The sequence below is a fragment of the Rana temporaria genome, chromosome 12 (genome assembly GCF_905171775.1).
Source record: "Rana temporaria chromosome 12, aRanTem1.1, whole genome shotgun sequence".
Taxonomy (NCBI): Eukaryota; Metazoa; Chordata; class Amphibia; order Anura; family Ranidae; genus Rana; species Rana temporaria.
In genome coordinates, this window is record NC_053500.1 from 101,376,456 (window position 1) to 101,391,133 (window position 14,678).

Sequence of the window (14,678 nt, forward strand, 5' to 3'; positions counted from 1 at the left end):
ATGTGGGTCATTTAAGGTGCTGAGAACCTCAGGAAGGGGCACTAAACCCTGATATGCTAAAAAAACACATATGGTCCAATACATTAATGCATTTTTAACACGTCAGTGTTTTGTGCCTGTTGTTGAGGTTCTTAACATTTCCACATCTTCCCTACTCATGTTTTTTTCTCTATTTATTTATTAGTCATTTATTGTGGCAGCAGTAATTTAGTTGCATTTTAACAGATCATGCTACAAAACTTTGCAGGGCACAGCGTTCTGGTGTAAATGGGGCCTTAAGTGGTGTTGTGATGCTTCCAAACGCTCACTTTTCAACATCAGCTACATTCAGAGTAACAAATTGGTACATTTTTATATTTTACACTACTAGATTATATTGAAACAAGAAAAATACGGTGTGCCCGGCAGTCGCGATCACCGCCGGGCACCCGCGATCGCTCGTTACAGAGCGAGAACCGGGAGCTGTGTGTGTAAACACACAGCTCCCGGTCCTGTCAGGCGGGGGAAATTACCCATCGTCTGATCATACAATGTATGAACAGCGATTTGTCATTTCCCGCAGTCAGTCCACCCCCCCCCCCCCGATCGCTATAAAAATGCCAATGGTCCCAAAAATGTGTCAAAAGTGTCCGCCATAATGTCGCAGTACCGGGGGAAAAAAAAGAAAACCGCTGATCCCTGCCATAACTAGTAAAAAAAAAAAATATTAAGAAAAATGCCATAAAACTATCCCCTCCACCCAATGCTCGTACCCCTCTGGGGTCTCTTGTTTATGTTTTTTTTGAGAAAGAAATTGGCCGAGGCCTATTATTCTGCATTATCCAACGACAGTAACCTTTGCCCTGGGCAATCCTCATTATTTGACGAGCAAGGTTATGCTGGAAATCTTTTTTCCTTTTTTCTTTTTGTGCCAATTTGCATGGGTCATATTGGTTTTGTTTTCTCTGTTTGCCTTTGGCATGTCTTATTGCTTACTATACCATGTTCCCTATCATATCACTGCTCTGCGAGCAGCTGTACTGCTATATGATCTAATCTGTTTTGCCTTTGTTTATTACAATAAACTTGGAATGTTAAAAAAAAAAAAAAAACTATCCCCTATTTTGTAAACGCTATAATATGAATACGTATCGGCCTAAACAGAGGGAAAAATTTTTTTTTTTTATATATTTTTGGGGGATATTTATTATAGCAAAAAATATAAAAAAAAATTCTAAATTGTCGCTCTATTTTTGTTTATAGCGCAAAAACTAAAAACCGCAGAGGTGATCAAATACCACCAAAAGAAAGCTCTATTTGTAGGAAAAAAAGGACAACAATTTTGTTCGGGAGCAACGTCGCACGACCGCGCAATTTGCGCCGAATCGCAAAAAGTAGCCTGGTCTTTGACCAGCAATATGGTCCGGAGGTTAAGAGGTTAACAGATGCACCCAACCTGGAATTGTAAATTCTCTCCTACTGTTGCAGCAAAGGTCTTACCACTGTTATATTCTCTAGTGTCAAATAAAGAAGTTTCAACAAAGATACTGAGCACCTTTTGTAAGGACTTTGGTAATGGGCTTACCTGGTAATTATTAGTGTGCCTGAAAGGACAAAACACCCACCAGCATCAGCCTATTATCTATCAGTTCTGAGCAGACTGCCACTTAAAGCGGTGGTTCACCCTGATGAAACGGCCGGCTATGGCACGTGCCATAGCCGGCCGTCAATCATCCTCCCTCTTGATAGGAACGCCCATTCCCCGCGGGGAGTCGGAATCTTCTATAGAGGATTGCACAGTGAGTACGGGGATAAAAAAATCAATACAGGCATACTGTAGCTCGCGCTACTATGCCTAATTTAATGGTAAAATGTAAATGGTGTGGGTGAACCACCGCTTTAAAGCGGAGGTCCGCCTAAAAAAAAATATATATTTATTTTTTAAAAGCCAGCAGCTACAAATACTGCAACTGCTGACTTTTAATAAATGGACACTTGCCTGTCCAGGATGCACGCAATGTCGGCAGCCGAAGCCGACCAATCGCTCGGCTTTTGGCTGCCCCCGCCGCCATCCTCGGTGAAGGAATCAGGAAGTGGAGCATTGCGGCTTCACTTCCCGGTTCCCTACTGCTCGTGCGCGAGTCGTGCTGCGTGTCCTAACTGGTCCCGCTGTCTTCTGGGACCTGTTTGTTTCCCAGAAGACAGCAGGGGGGAAACGTATCTTCCCAATAAAAAAAAAAAAAAAAAGCAAGGAGATAGAGACTGGGGTGAGGTTTAGGCCTTTTCAACACTGCAGCTTGAAAAAAAACTTAGTACAACTTTTTTTTTACCGAGCTAAAATACAGTCCATTAATTATAACTTGCCTATGCATAAGTGTAAACAAGTGGCGTGCATTCTTCAGTAAAAAAAAATACAAATACAAAATAGAAAAATATGCTTTTTTGGTCAGAAATGTACACCTCGTGTGCGCAAATATGTGTGAAAATGGCCATTTACATATTGTGCAGAACACGTTTTCATGCATTTGCACGAAAATGTGCGTAAACACGTGCAAATACATGCTCTAGTGCCATGACCCCTTGCTAAAATTTCCCAAGTTGTGGGGACCCCCAACAGTAAAATTATTTTCGTAGCGTGGGTTACCAGCACCCAAGGCAAGACAAGACAAGGAATTTGCTCCCCTAACTCAGACATTTGGCACTCCCCGAGTCCCTTCCACTCGTACAGTATTAAACACCTTATGGTACATTTTAGGATGTATCACTCTCTCTTTGTTCTCCTTTCTTCCCCTTTTATCTCTCTCTCTCTCTTATATTCTTTTTTTCCCATCCCTCTCTCTCTAGCCGTCTTTGTTGGTCTCTTATTCTTTCTCTCCCTTTTTCTTTTTTCCTCCCCTATTTTCCTCTCCCTTCCATGTATTCTCTATTCTCCTTCTCTTACTCCTTGGTGGGGGGAGTTGGGATGGGTGGCAGTGCTGGGGGGACATCTGATCAGCCAACTTAGGTTCTCTTGATCAAGGTCATCTGCTGATCTGAGAACTGTAGTGGGGACTTTTAATGGCAACTATAATCACAGGTAGTGTTACTCACTGTGTCTCCAGCTTTGTGGTGTCTCATAGCAGTGACACTTATGCTGAAATCAGGAGGTAGGGTCTTCGCCAGCCCCTCCCACTTCACATTCCTCACCAGTCAGCTGACCTTTAGTCTCTGCCCCCCCAGCTATGCCGTGAACTGATTGGGTGGCTGTGAAGAGACTGAGTGGGCAGTCATGGGCTCCAGGAACAGCCCAGCTGGGTGGCCACAGGCAACACAGACAGCCCTGCTGGGCGGCCGCAAAAGGATGGGAGAGCGGAGCGGGCTTTAAGAACAGGCCAGGATTTGGTGACCCCTGGCAAAGTATCTTTCGACCCCCCAGGTTGAGAACCACTGCTTTAGCGCATCATGTGCGAGAGGCCTCAGAGAGGTTATGCACTGTTTGCCAATCTGATTTTTTCTGTGGACAGAGTGCTGTCAATTTAAAGTTTTAAATTTACTGGAAGCAGGGAAAAATTTAGGCAACTTACAACATGGTCTGTCCAGGTCCAATAAGCAAACATGTAACACCAGAAAACAAAAAGCTGCAATTATGAAAGTGGTATTGCCAATTTGATTGTTTGGCAGGTGAATCACAAGGTATCGAACAGTTAAAAAACAGTACAGATATATTGCTATTATAGCCGTGTTCCAGTTTATGCATCATTCATTCCCACCAAGCAAGGGATGCAGCTGAGACATTCAGGCTTACTTGGAATTGTTGGACATTTTACAGAGAATCCCTTCCTACTGACTTATTGACAGCTTCCTCTGACCACCATGACTGACCCTACGTAACTACTTTCCTTACCTTTTTATATTGTCGCTCTTTGGTCCCCCTCTTCTCCCCCTTTACCTCCCCTTGCCCTTCCCAACTGCCCCTGAGCTTTTTTGTTAGGTCCTAATGGATGTATTGAAGCCCTAGTTTAATAGCATAGAGAAGCCTTGCCCTTACCTTCCACCCCTCGCGGGTCTAACGCTACATAACTCTGAAATCAACCTACGGAGATATGACCCTTAGGTTACAAATTAGACTGTTGGATTTTATTACATAAACAGACCAGGAACTTTCTCAAATTTCCTCTAATGTGTACTTTTCAAGTTTACCCCCACATTGCCCACAGTTTTGCCCCCGTTAGGGGTGGGTTGAGTGGGGGATTAACCCTACTGGTCGTTATAGGCGTTACTGCTTTCTGTTGATTTATAGGTTAGTCCCGATGACCTCTATCATAACAGTCAGGATACAGCTGACTCTTCTACTATGATCGCTACCATATTGTCTCGTATGTGGATTCTTGTTTACCCTCTTTTATGCCACTGAATAACATAATTAATAATAAGCTGTACACATGGATATATATTCCACACTATTACTTGTATGTAGTACCGTTTATACTATGTGATTACTACAAACTGCTTACTAGTTGTATCGACTATACTTCTGTAATATTTTATGATTTAATAAACTTCTATTCTGGAAAAAAAAAAATCATTCATTCCCACATTTTTTTAAAAACTATGATCGATCGTATTACATTATGCCCAGGATTTTATTTTAAATTGCTTGTTCTAATGTCTAAAAAAATAAATAAAAAAAATATGTAATTTGGATTGGGGAAAAACCATGTGCATATTTATTATGGCATTATACATAAAATTATATGTTAATTTATGATCCAGTTCATCCAGAAATGTAACCAGAAACCTATGTAATGATGAGGAAAGGCTGGTGTGTTTTGTTACCATGATTAACTGTCTATACAAAACTGGCAAAACCTTATTATCATTTGTAAACTAGATATGCAGCTGCAGGCCTGTCTATCCTAACAAAGGGTTGAGGATCTCAGGGCTTGGGTGGTACATTAACTGTTGCATTGTGGTGACAAAGTGTTACTAAACCCACAACAGTAAAATCAGTATGTATATGCAGTAAAGCATGCTTGTTATACTCACCGAGGGGTTAAAGTGGTTGTAAAAGGTAGAAGGTTTTTTTTTATATCATCGTGCAGCAGCCGCCCTGAGCCCCCCTATTACTTACCTGAGTCCCATCTCGATGCAGCGATGTTGCACAAGAGACTCAACTGTCCGGGATTGCATTGGCTCCTGTTGCTGTCAAATTCAGTGAGAAAATGAGAAGAGAAAGGGGAGTGTTTGAATGGATACACAGAGCGGCTCGGCTTGGGTGCCCCCATAGTAAGCTGCTTGCTATGGGGGCACTCTGCTCTGTGCAAAACCACTACACAGAGGAGATAAGTACAGTGACTTGACATTTTCCACATTTTGTCATGTTACAACCAAAAACGGAAATGCCATTTATTGGGATTATATGCGATAGACCAACACAAAGTGGCATATCATTGTGAAGTGGAAGGAAATGATAAATATCTAAAGTGTGGAATGCATTTGTATTCATCCCCCTTTACGCTGATACCCCTAACTAAAATTGAGTGGAACCAATTGCCTTCAGAAGTAAGTACCCAATTAGTAAATAGAGTCCACCTGTATGTAATTTATTATAACTCTATTATAAATCTGGAGGAGCTACAGAGATCCAAAGCTCAGGTGGGAGAATCTGTCCACAGGATAACTATTCGTTGTGCACTCCACAAATCTGGCCTTCATGGAAGAGTGGCAAGAAGAAAGCCATTGTTGAAAGAAAGTCATAAAAAGTCCTGTTTGTAGTTTGTGAGAAGTCATGTGGACACAGCAAACATGTGGAAGAAGGTGCTTTGGTCAGATGAGTCCAACATTTAAAATTTTGGCCTAAAAGCAAATCGCTATGTATTACGGAAAACCAACACTGCACATTACCCTGAACACACCATCCCCACCGTGAAACATGGTGGTGGCAGAATCATGTTGTGGGGATGCTTTTCTTCAGCAGGGATAGGGAAGCTGGTCAGAGTTGATGTGAAGATGGATGGAGCCAAATACAGGGCATTCTTAAAAGAAAACCTGTTTGAGTCTGCAAAAGACTTGAGACTGTGGCGGAGGTTCACCTTCCAGCAGTACAACAACCCCAAACATACAGCCAGAGCTACAATGGAATGGTTTCGATTAAAGCATATTCATGTGTTAGAATGGCCCAGTCAAAGTCCAGACCTAAATCCAAATGAGAATTTGTGGCAAGACTTGCTGTTCACAGGCACCCTCCATCCAATCTGATGTGCAAAGCTGGTAGAGACAACCCCCAAAAAGACTTGCATCTGTAATTGCAATGAAAGGTGGTTCTACAAAGTACTGACTCGGGGGGGGGGGGGGCTGAATACAAAAAAGTGGAAGAGAAATGATAAATATTTTTAAAAACTTTTTAAAAATATTTATCATTTCTCTTCCACTTCACAATTATGTGCCACTTTGTGTTGGTCCATCACATAATGTGGAAAATTTCAATGAGCACTGTATAACATATTTGTTATTTTTAAAGGGAAAAAAACAAGACTTTAGTATCCCTTTAGGTCGAAGAGGTTCTTCATTCCCCAGTCGGCTGGGCCAAGCCATTATTCTCTCTGGATTTTGGCACCTAGTCAAAACTTCCCACTATATTATTTTCGGTTAATGTGTTTGGCTTTAAAACACAAGGCGCATGTATGGTTTTATCAAATGTAAAGCCTGAAATGTAAAACAATTGACTTGGCAAGGAAAAGTCAGCCTGTAATGGCTGAGCCTCAATGGAAGAATAATACATACTGAACATGGTGTGACAGTTTGTGAGCACAGTGATGAATAAGGCGGCTTGTCTAAATAGGGGAAACATGCAGAAGAGCTGATAACACTAAAGCCCTGTACAAATGATCAGATATCCGATGGATTTTTTCGTCGGATATCTGATGATGCCTACACCATCAGTCAAAAATCCAAACGTGCCAAAACGCGATGACGTAAAATGCTACAACGTGCTGAGAAAAATGAAGGTCAATGCTTCCGAGCATGTGTCGACTTGATTCTGAGCATGCGTGGATTTTTCTCCGATGGACTTCCACACAAACAATCATTTTTTTCTATCGTTTTTTTATCCAAAGGAAAAATTTAAAACATGTTCTATTTTTTTACACTGATGGAAATAAGACCGATGGGGCCCATACACGATCAGTTTGTCCGCTGAAAACAGTCCATCAGTCTGTTTTCAAACGCACAAACCGATCGTGTGTGCAGGGCTTTAGGGATTTGATCGATTAATCGGGGTCTTTGGTCTCTGTGACTGTGCTCTTCGCTAGTTCTCCTACTACTTATCCTACCGCACCTTACCTACAATTCTACCTCCTTTCCTTTTCCTTGCTCTGTAGGGGTTCCCAAAGGTTCTCCCTGGATCAGCTGATAGCATTCCATGGCTTCCAATACCATTTCTATGCCGACAACACCCAAATTTATCTCTCTACCCCTCAGCTCACTCCTTCAGTCACCTCACGTATCACTAATTTACTAACAGACATATCAGCCTGGATATCACACCACTTCCTCAAACTCAATCTGTCCAAAACCGAGCTCATAACTTCCCCTTTCCCTCGTGCCCCTTTCTCTGATCTCTCTGTCAGGATCGATGGAACAACTATCAGCTCATCCCTGCATTCCAAGGTTCTAAGTGTAATCCTGAACTCTAAACTATTCTTTCAGCCTTACATCCCTGTCCAAATCCTTCTGCCTCAACATCTCCAAATGACGTCCCTTTCCAACCAATGGCACCCCAAAGCTCCTAGTTTACTCTCGGGTCATCTCTCACCTTGACTACTGCAACTCCCTACTCATTGGTTCACCTTTACATAGGCTAGAACCCCTTCAGTCCATTATGAATGCTGCTTCCAGGCTCATCCACCTTGACAACCGCTCTGTGTCTACTACTCCTCCTGTGTCAATCCCTCCATTGACTCCCACTCACCCAACGAATCCAATGTACTAACAACAACTTACAAAGCCATCCACATCTCAGCTACAACACTAACCTAGTCTAAAAATACCAACCCAATTGTTCTCTTCGTTTCCTTTCAATACCTCCTGCTCTCTAACTCCCTTGTCACCTCCTCCCATGCTCGCCTCCAGGAATTTTCCTATGGAACTTCCTACCACAAGCTGTTTGATTATCATCTACTCTGTTTGCTTTTGCACAATCCTTAAAAACCCTCCTCTTCAGAGAAGCCTATCCTTCATTTAGGACCCTTTAACACAGGGGGAGTGGAGGTGCGGTGACGGTATAGCGGCGCGATTTTTAGCGCCGCTATACCGTCGTATTTACCGTGATATTTGGCCGCTAGCGGTGCAGTTTTAACCCCCACTAGCGTCCGAAAAAGGGTTATTACCGCCCGCAATGCGCCTCTGTGGAGGCGCATTGCGGGCGGTATTACCGCGGTTTTCCATTGATTTCAATGGGAAAGAGTGGTATAGGAGCGGTAAACACCCCGCTCCTATACCGCTCCAAAGATGCGGCTAGCAGGACTTTTGGAGCAGTCCTGCTAGCGCAAGGCTTTCACACTGAAGCCTGCAGGGCACGATTTTTTCAGGCGGTATAGCAACGATATTTTTAGCGCCGAACCGCCTGAAAAACGTGTCAGTGTGAAAGGGGTCTTACCTACCAATTGTACTTTCATTTTCTCCATCACCTCCTCCCCTACAGCTATTACCTTTTGTATCACTTGACCCTCCCTAGATTGTAAGCTCTAATGAGCAGGACCCTCCGATTCCTCCTGTAATGAAACCATACTGTCAGGCCTCGTACACACGACAGAGTTTCTCGGCAGAATTCACCGAGAAACTCGGTCAAACACGGATTCTGCCGAGAAACTCTGTCGTCTGTACACTTTTGGCCCGATGGAGCCGCCGAGGAACTCATCGAGAAAATAGAGAACATGTTCTCTATTTTCTCGTTGTTCTATGGGAGAAGGCGGCCCGCCGAGCTCCTCGGCGGCTTCATCCCTTTACTCACCGAGGAACTCGACGTGTTTGGCACGTCGAGTTCCTCGGCCGTGTGTACGGGGCCTCAGTCCTCATGTTGTAAAGCACTGTGCAAACTGTTGGCGCTATATAAATCCTGTATAATAATAAAGTTATGCTCATGTGAACCAAGAGAAAAAAAAATGAAAATTATTATTTTATGTATTAACTGCCCCCCCTCGCCCATAAATTGAACATGGTCTGGTCACTTTTTATTTACAATTTATTGATCACTGTGTACAATTATAAGATGTTCTCAATATATGCTCTGCATGTAATATTGATGTTGTATATAACTATAAAATACTGCACAAATAATAAATTGTTATTATTTGAAGGAAATAAAAAAAACTTTCTTGCAATAGGGCTGCCCCCACACTTACTGATCCTTAAATATGGTGGCTTCACACAATGGAACTTTTTATAAGCTTTTCCACTTTATTTTCACCTGAAGATCCAGTCAGTAGGATCCTGTCTTAGGGTGTCTCCACTCTGGATGGAGGAGCAACGGAGACACCTTTGGACAAGCAGCACTGCTAATCTGGGGAGAGGATAGTTTTAGTTGCAGTAGCAGATTTGGATGGACCTGACTTAAAGCTTATGTAAACCCTGACAAAACAACACTTTAAGTTTAAATAACTTTTTCCCCCTTTTTATAAGTGATCACATATCCTCAGCTGCATAAGAGCTGAGGGAGGAGAAACAGCTGTACACTGAACTTCCCAGTGAATGGTTGTGCGAGGGGGGGGGGGGGTAAAGGGACAAGTGTTATCATTGGAGGAGAGCACACTGAGTTCCCAGCATAGCTAGAGAGCTGACCCGGTGTATATAGTCCATATTCCGATCACACGTGTTCCTGGAATAAGCTCTTAATTTTGTCAATTTAGTCCTTCCTCAGGCATGTGATGTGATCACATGCCTGACGAAGGGGTCCTGCGTTTTGTGATTTAATCATTCTTTGAATAAAAAAAAGTTTGGAAAAAATTGATGATCCTTGATCTACATATCTGACCACAGTGTGTTCTCCTGCTTAGTGTGGTCAGTTTTTAATGGGAAAGCAGAGGGAACTTCACACAATGGTACTGAGGACTTGTTTATACAAGTACATGGTACAACAGGCACATATCAGAAATTTTAAATGTTGGGTTTAAAGTGGAGGTTCACCCGGAAATGACAATTTTTAACCTTAGATTGATGCTCATTTTGTCTAGGGGAATCGGCTATTTTTTTTTAAATCAAAGCTGTACTTACCGTTTTAGAGAGCGATCTTCTCCGCCGCTTCCGGGTATGGGCTGCGGGACTGGGCGTTCCTATTTGATTGACAGTCTTCCGACAGGCTTCTGACGGTCGCATCCATCGCGTCACGATTTTCCGAAAGTAGCCGAACGTCGGTGCGCAGGCGCCGTATACAGCTGCACCGACGTTCGGCTTCTTTCGGCTACTCGTGACGCGATGTATGCGACCGTCGGAAGACTATCAAATAGGAACGCCCAGTCCCGAAGACCATACCCGGAAGCGGCGGAGAAGATTGCTCTCTAAAACGGTAAGTACAGCTTCGATTTTAAAAAAACTAGACAAAATGAGCATCAATCTAAGGTTAAATTTTTTTTTTAGGGTAAACTCCCGCTTTAAATATTCTTTAAAAGCAGAACTAAGCCCTTCTAACCTTTACAGCCAAGGAAGCTTCCATCTTAGTCTCTTTGATCTGCAGTTGCCATGGTGCTGCACATGTGATCAAGACGTGTCTTGAATGTAACCGTTTTGGGAATCAATGGGTTTAGTTACTCTTTAGGTTAAAGCTGAACTCCAGATAACACTTTTTAAATAGTTAAAATGTTAGTCCTCTTTTACAGAAAATATGTAAAAGTGAACCAACACTGTACACCTTCCCCAACTCCCGGTCCTTGCTTTACCTCCCTCCAATGAGCCTGAGTTGTCAGGGCTCCCACAGCTTACTGCTTTGCAGCTGAAACTATACCCCATATTTGCTCCCCTTCCCTTTAAAGAGGTTGTAAACCCCATTTGGTGATTTTTACCTACAGGTAAGCCTATAATAAAGCTTACCTGTAAGTAAAATTAATATCTCATAAACCTACACAGTTTAGGAGATATTCACCCTGCAGGCAGACGATGACATCACATGCACTCTGAAGGTCCGATGTATTGTGTCAGAGCTTCTTGCCGAAACGGGGGTGCTCCCGTGCGCATGCTGACATGTTACACCGGGGTAACATGTCAGCCTCTCAGCAGTGACCGGGCGCTGCCGCGGAGGCTTCGTTTTAAGGTATATATTTCATAGCGTGCTAGTATGCGATGCATACTGGCACATGATTCCCATGTATTGCATTTTTTTTTTTTCAGTGGTTAACCACTTAAGGACCGCCTCCTGCACATTTACATCGGCAGAATGGCACGGCTGGGCACATGCTGGTACAGGTACGTGCTGTGCCATTGTCCAGCCGTGGGTCGCGGGCCGGGACCGTGGGAACCGCGGACCCGATTCCCGCTGGAGTCCAGCGATCGGTCCCCGGAGCTGAAGAACGGGGAGAGCCGTGTATAAACACGGCTTCCCCGTACTTCACGGTGGCGGCGTCATCGATCGTGTGATCCCTTTTATAGGGATACATAATCGATGACGTCACACCTACAGCCACACCCCCTACAGTTGTAAACACACATGAGGTCACACATCCCCATCAGCGCCCCCTGTGGTTAACTCCCAAACTGCAACTGTCATTTTCCAAATAAACAATGCATTTTAAATGCATTTTCTGCTGTGAAAATGACAATGGTCCCAAAAATGTGTCAAAATTGTTCGAAGTGTCTGCCATAATGTCGCAGTCACAAAAAAAAAAAAAAAAAAAAAAAAACGCTGATCGCCGCCATAAGTAGTAAAAAACTAAAATTAATAAAAATGCAATAAAACTATCCCCGATTTTGTAAACGCTATAAATTTTGCGCAAACCAACCGATAAACGCTTATTGCGATTTTTTTTTTACCAAAAATATGTAGAAGAATACGTATCAGCCTAAACTGAGGGGAAAAAATGTTTTTTTTATATATTTTTGGGGGATATTTATTATAGCAAAAAGTAAAAAATATTGAATTTTTTTCAAAATTGTCGCTCTATTTTTGTTTATAGCGCAAAAAATAAAAACCGTAGAGGTGATCAAATAACACCAAAAGAAAGCTCTATTTGTGGGAAAAAAAGGACGTCAATTTTGTTTGGGAGCCACGTCGCACAATTGTCTGTTAAAGCGACGCAGTTACAAATCGCAAAACCTGGCCGGGTCCTTTAGCTGCATTTTGGTCCGGGTCTTAAGTGGTTAACTACCGATTTAAAGTGGTGTTCCAGGCGGCAATTTTTTTTTTTCCCCCAAAAGTCAGCAGCCGCAAACACTGTAGCTGCTGACTATTAATAAGGACACTTACCTGTCGCCACCCCCCCCCCCAGGCTGATCCGTCCATCGGAACAGGTGCCGGCGCTGCCATTCCAACTAAGGGAAACCGGCAGCGGAGCCTTGCTGCTTCACTGCCGTTTCCCTACTGCGCATGCGCAAGTCGCGTGGCGCTTTGTGAATGGCCAACTTGTCACCTGGGACACACACAGGTCCCAGAAGACAACGGGGGAGCTCGCCGAAAAGGAGGATGTGACGTTGTGGGCCACGGCCAGGCTGGATCGGAAGTACACTCGGTACTTCCAAAAAAAGGTAAGAAACTAAAAAAATAAAACATTTAATTATCCAAAAAGTCAGCAGCTACAAATATGGCAGCTGCTGACTTTTAAAAAATGGACACTTACCTGTCCAGCATGCCCGCGATGTCAGCAGCTGAGGCTGAGCAATCGCTCGGTGCTCGGCTGCTTCCGCCGCCATCCTCGGTGAGGGAATCAGAAAGTGAAGCCTGACGGCTTCACTGCCCAATTCCCTACTGCGCATGTGCGAGGATCGCGGTGAGCCATCACTGGTCCCCGCTCTCTCCTGGGAATAGTGTTTCCCAGAAGACAGCGGGGGGGGGGGGGGGGGGGTGACATCACAGGCTGGATTCCCAGCGGGGATCAGACCCAGAAGTGGTGCAAATACCCGTCTCAGACAGGTATCTGCACCCCCCTCCCCCTGAAAGGTGCCAAATGTGTCACCGGAGGGGGGGGGGGATCCAAAAAGCAGGAGGTTCACTTTTTGTGTGAACCTCTGCTTTAAGTGAATGGATCTGTTCTACAACCACAAGGTCCAAGGAGCTATGCAGGCAGTGAGGTGGCAATACAATGCCACATCACCACCTGCCAAATGCTCTCTGAAGGGCAATCCAAACATGGTCTTAAGATGGCAATGCTAGTGTGAATGAGCCCTTAGAATAGCTGCTTAAAAGTTGGCATGCCTGCCTTGGGGCATGAGGGTCCTTGATTCAAACCCCAACTAAGATACTACCTGCATTGCATGTTCTCTAGTACCCCCCCCCCCCCCCATATCACACTGGTAGGTTGATTGACTGCTGCCTCAATCAGCCATAGTATGTGTATGTAAACATGTGAGATGGGGACCTTAGAGTGTAAGCTCCTGGAGGACAGGGACTAGATCAATCCCTGAAATAAATAGAACTAGACAAAGCCCAGCATTTCCAAGGAATTGGTTGGAGAAGATCGGTTTTAAAGCGCAGTGTCAATGGTGACATAAAAACGTATTTACAGAGAAGCAAAATGCAAATCACCTCTACAGATCCATTTTAGAGTGGGCATGACATGTAAGTGGCAAGCCAGCGTACGCCAGTCTAGACAAGTGCCCCCTTCATCACAGCCTGTCATCTGTAAGGGGGGGGGGTACAGCAGGTATAGAGATGACAGCGAGGGGGTACAGCAGGTATAGAGATGACAGCGAGGGGGGGGGGGTACAGCAGGTATAGAGATGACAGCGAGGGGGGGGGGTACAGCAGGTATAGAGATGACAGCGAGGGGGGATACAGCAGGTATAGAGATGACAGCGAGGGGGGGATACAGCAGGTATAGAGATGACAGCGAGGGGGGGTACAGCAGGTATAGAGATGACAGCGAGGGGGGGGGGGGGGGGTACAGCAGGTATAGAGATGACAGCGAGGGGGGGGGGGGGGTACAGCAGGTATAGAGATGACAGCGAGGGGGGGGGGGTACAGCAGGTATAGAGATGACAGCGAGGGGGGGGGGGTACAGCAGGTATAGAGATGACAGCGAGGGGGGGGTACAGCAGGTATAGAAATGACAGCGAGGGGGGGTACAGCAGGTATAGAGATGACAGCGAGGGGGGGGGTACAGCAGGTATAGAGATGACAGCGAGGGGGGGGGGGGGGTACAGCAGGTATAGAGATGACAGCGAGGGGGGGGGGGGTACAGCAGGTATAGAGATGACAGCGAGGGGGGGGGTACAGCAGGTATAGAGATGACAGCGAGGGGGGGTACAGCAGGTATAGAGATGACAGCGAGGGGGGGGGTGCAGCAGGTATAGAGATGACAGCGAGGGGGGGGGGTACAGCAGGTATAGAGATGACAGCGAGGGGGGGGTACAGCAGGTATAGAGATGACAGCGAGGGGGGGGGTACAGCAGGTATAGAGATGACAGCGGGGGGGGGGGACAGCAGGTATAGAGATGACAGCGAGGGGGGGGGTACAGCAGGTATAGAGATGACAACGAGGGGGGGTACAGCAGGTATAGAGATGACAGCGAGGGGGGGG

The 14,678-nt window shown here is 44.8% G+C and overlaps 1 protein-coding gene across 12 annotated transcripts in view; it reads right to left on the minus strand.

The window, feature by feature from the left end:
• The window catches only part of SRCIN1 (SRC kinase signaling inhibitor 1), a 461,563-nt gene that overhangs the window by 367,687 nt on the left and 79,198 nt on the right, over nt 1-14,678 (minus strand). The window lies entirely within an intron of this gene.